This window comes from Rhincodon typus, chromosome 48, assembly GCF_021869965.1.
Source record: "Rhincodon typus isolate 14 chromosome 48, sRhiTyp1.1, whole genome shotgun sequence".
NCBI classification, from domain to species: Eukaryota; Metazoa; Chordata; class Chondrichthyes; order Orectolobiformes; family Rhincodontidae; genus Rhincodon; species Rhincodon typus.
Genome location: NC_063379.1, coordinates 6,325,683 through 6,330,481, shown reverse-complemented (window position 1 = coordinate 6,330,481; position 4,799 = coordinate 6,325,683).

The window sequence follows — 4,799 nt, the reverse complement described above, 5'->3', positions numbered from 1 at the left end:
GTCGGTGGACATCTTTCTGGCATGGCAAATGCCTTCAGGATGATTTACTGGCTGGGTGGTATCCCAGCATATTTTAAGGGGGTTCAGGCCAGAGTTATCTATCAGATGGCATCCACAGCTATTGCCTGGACTGTGTATGAGTTCAAGTACTTCATTTGCAAACACCACCGTGAGAGCAGGTTAACTGACTGAAATTCAATCAGCCAGCACTGATGCGAAAGAGACTTATTTGGATTGCAATACTCCTACATTTCTGTTGTTGCATCCTTTTTAATAAGAGAATCTGGCAGTAGGTCTGATCCAAGTTCACTCTTTAGCTGAGGAAAATTATCTCCATGTCTCTTGACTACATTAGGTCAAACTAAAGTTTGTATATTTATGGTAAGAAAGATTTAAAAAATATGGGTGGCACAGTGGCTCAGTGGTTAGCACTGCTGTCTCACAGGGACCCGGGTTCGATTCCACCCTCGGGCGACTGTCTATGTAGAGTTTGCGCATTCTTCCCATGTCTGCGTGGGTTTCCTCTGGATGCGCCTGTTTCCTCCCACAGTCCAAAGATGTGCAGGTTAGGTGGATTGGCTATGTTAAATTGCCCACAGTGTCGAGGGTGGGAAATGCAGGGATAGGGCAGGGGATGGGTCTGGATGTGATGCTCTTCAGAGGGTTGGTGTTGACCTGATGGGCCAAATGGCCAGCTTCCACACTGTAGGGATTCTATGAAATTCTATGAAATATGCGTACCACCTTCTGTGTAAAAAACATTTGCCCTTCAGATTCCATTTTATTCTTTCCCTTCTGGCCTTAAACTGATGCCCTCTGGTCCTCGATTCCCCAACCCTGGGAAAAAGACTGAGTGCATTCACCATATCCAAGCCTCTCAATTTCTTATACACTTCTTTAAGATCCCCCTTCAGTGTCCTACGCTCTAAAGGAAAACATCCTAGCTCATCCAATCTCTGCCTATAATTCAGTCCCTTCAGGCCTGGCAACATCCTTGTAAATATCTTCTGCACTCTTTCCAGCTTAATAACATCCTTCCTATAGCAAGGTGACCTGTACAACTGTAACATAACTTCCCATCTTTTTTACTCTTTTTTTTCTATTTATTTTGTGGGGTGTGGGCGTCGCTGGCTGGCCAGCGTTTCTTGCCCATCCCTAGTTGCCCTTGAGAAGTTGATGGTGAGCTGCCTTCTTGTCTGATGCCCTGACTGATGAAGGCCGGTGTGCTAAAAGCCTTCTTCATTGCCCTGTCTACCTGTGACTCCACTTTCAGAGAACTGTGCACCTGAACTGCAAAGTCCCTCGGTTTCACTACAGCCCTTCAGGACCTATCATTCACCATGAAATTCCTACCTTGATTTGACTTTCCAAAATAGAACACCTCACACTTATCTATGTTAAACTCCATTTGCCCTTTCTCAGCCCACTTCCCCAGCCGACCAAGATCCTGCTGCAATTTCTGATAACCTTCCTCATTGTCCACAATATTTTAGTGTCATCCACAAACTTACTAATCATACCTTGTACATTCTCATCCAAATCATTGATATTGATAATAAACAGCAATGGGCCCAGCACCGAACCCTGAGGCACACCACTAGTCATAGGCCTCCAGTCTGACAAGCATCCTTCCACTATTACCCTCTGTTTCCTACCATCAAGCCAATTGTGTACACAATTTGCCAACTCTCCCTGGATTCAATCAATCTAACTTTCCAGAGCAGCCTACCATGTGGAACCTTAGCAAAGGCCTTACTGAAATCCATATAGACTATGTCTACCGTCCTGTCCTCATCAACCTTCCTGGCCACTTCATCAAAGAACTCTAACAAATTTGAGGGTCAAGATCTCCCACGCATGAAGCCATGCTGACTACTTCTAATCAAACCCTGTCTTTCCAAATGCATGTCTATCTTCTCCCTTAGAATCTTCCCAAGCAACTTTCCCACCAGAGATGTTAAGCTCACAGGTCGATGGTTCCCAGGTATTTCTTTGCAGCCTTTCTTGAATAAGGGCACAACATTCACTACCCTCCAGTCTTCCAAGACCTCACCCGTGGCTAACATTGATGCAAATATATCAGCCAAGAGACCCCGCAATTTCTTCTCTAGCCTCTTGCAGTGTTCTTGGATATATCTGGTCAGGACCAGCAGCTATATCCAACTTTATACATTCTAATACACCCGACACTTCCCCTACTGAGATATGGACTGTCCCCAAGATATCATCACTAACTTCCCCAAGTTCGCAAGTCTTCCTGCCTTTCTCCACGGTAAACACAGGGAGAAATATTCATTGAGGACCTCACCCATCTCCTGCAGTTCCACACATACATGTCCACTTTGATCCTTGAGGGATCCTACTCTCTCTGTTGTTATTCTTTTTCCGTTAATGTACTTAAAGAATCTCTTTGGATTCACCCTAATCTTCTCAGATAAAGCTATCCCATGCCCCCTTTTCACTCTGTAGCCTTTCTTCTTCTGCAAACTCCTGTATTCCCTGTATACCTCCAGGGATTCCCATAATCCCAGCTGCCTGTTCCTGAGCCATGCCTCCTCTTCTTTTCTGGTCAAAGTCTCAACATCTCTTGTCATCCAGAGTTCCCTACTCCTACCAACCATGCCCTTCACCCTCACAGGAACATACAGACCTTGAACTCTCGCTATCACACATTTAAATGCCTTCCACTTGCCAGAGGTTCCTTTGCCTGGAAACAAACTACTCCAATCAACCCCTGCAAACTCCTGTCTAATTCCAACAAAATTTGCCTTGCCCCAATTTAGAACTTAAGCTTGTGGACCAGTTTTGTCCTTCACCGTAACTATTTTAAAATTAATAGAACTATGGCAATACACCCACAAGTATGTGGATGTGAGCAATCATCAGGCTGTTTTATCCTGGATCGTGTCAAGCTTCTTGAGTGTTGTTGGCGATGCACTCATCCAGGCAAGTGTGGAGTATTCCATCACACTCCTGACTTATGCCTTGTAGATGGTGGATAGGCTTTGAGGAGTCCAGTGAGTTACTTGCCGCAGTATTCTTCTGGCCACTGTGGTTATGTTGTGAGTCCAATTGAGTTTCTGGTCAATGGTAACCCCCAGGATGCTGATAGTGGGAGACTCAATGATGGTAACACCATTGAATATCAAGGGGTGGTGGTTAGATTGTCTCTTATTTGTAATGGTCATCGCGTGGCATTTGTTTGGCGCAAATGTAACTTACCACTTGTCAGCCAAAGTCTGGATATTGTCCAGATCTTGGTGCATTTGAACACGGACTGCTTCTGTATCTGAGGAGATGTAAATGGTGCTGAACATTGATTGCACACATCGGTGACCATCCCCACTTCTGACCTTATGATGGACAGAAGGACGTTGATGAAGCAGCTGAAGGTGGTTGGGCATAAGACACTACCCTGAGGAACTGCTGGAGAGATGTCCTGGAGCTGAGCTGATTGTCCTCCAACAACCACAACCATCATCCTGAGTGTCAGCTATGACTCCAACCAGTTCGCTCCCTGATACACATTGATTCCAGTTTAGCTGGTGGTCCTTGGTGCCACATTCGATCGAATGCAACCTTGATGTCAAGGACTGTCACTATCACCTCACCTCTGGAATTCAGCTCTTTTGTTCATGTTTGAATCAAGGCTGTAATGAGGTCAGGAGCTGAGTGGCACTGAGCAGGTTATTGCTGACCAGGTACTGCTGGATAGCACTGTTGATGACACCTTCCATCACTTCACTGATGACTGATGGGGCGGAAATTGGCTGGGTTGGATTTGTCCTGCCTTTTGTGTACAGGACATCCTTGGGTCAGAGATACAGGGAGGGATGTCGGGGCTGGAGCGTGTTACAGAGGGAGGGAGGGATGTCGGGGCCGGAGCGGGTTACGGAGGGGAGGAGGGATGTCTGGGCCTGAGCGGGTTACAGAGGGCGGGAAGGATGTTGGGGCCGGAGCAGGTTATGGAGGGCAGGAGGGATGTCTGGGCCAGAGCGAGTTACAACATACCTCTGGAGCAGGTGGGACTTGAACAGCTGCCTCAGAGGTAGGAAACCCCTGCACCACAAGAGCCTTCTTTAGTGCAGAGTTTAGATATTTTTAAACAACCTGTTCAAGGATGCTATTACACACAACTGGAACAGGTCGGACTTGAATCTAGGCTTCCTTGTTCAGAGGTAGGCACAGTACTACTGAACCACAACAGTCCTGTATTTTTATGCGGAGCCGGTCAGCTCAACAACAGTAATACAAATTAATGGCCACCATTTAATGAGCGAATCTCAGCCTGAGCATGAAGTGGGTTTGGAGAATTTGCACAGAATGTGAGTCTAGGAGGCTCCAACACTTCCCCTGCTGGGTTTCAGGAGATATGTTCAGGGCTGAAGCCGAGTTTGCAAGGGAACAGGCAGGATACCATCTTACTGATCCATGTGGATGTAGACAACATATACCAGGCAAGGAACAAGGTTCTGCCTAATCACTGTAGGAGCTCTGTGTCTAATTCAGAAGCAGAACCTCAAACATCTGGATGAATGTCTATGCCAAGTGTTAATTGGCAGAGGGCCAATCGGATTAGGGAGTGACCTTGGTGCCTCAAAGACTGCCAGGGGAGAAATGGGTTCTGGTTGTCTCATCACAGATGCTGCCAGACCTGCTGAGATTTCAGTTTTCCAGGAACAGCAATGTTTACTCTCTGTGCAATTTCTGTTTGTTTTTACTCAATCTGTCATTTGTGATACCTAAGATCCAATATGTTTGCTATTTCCCCCTTCAGCAAATATTGTCACATTAAAAGA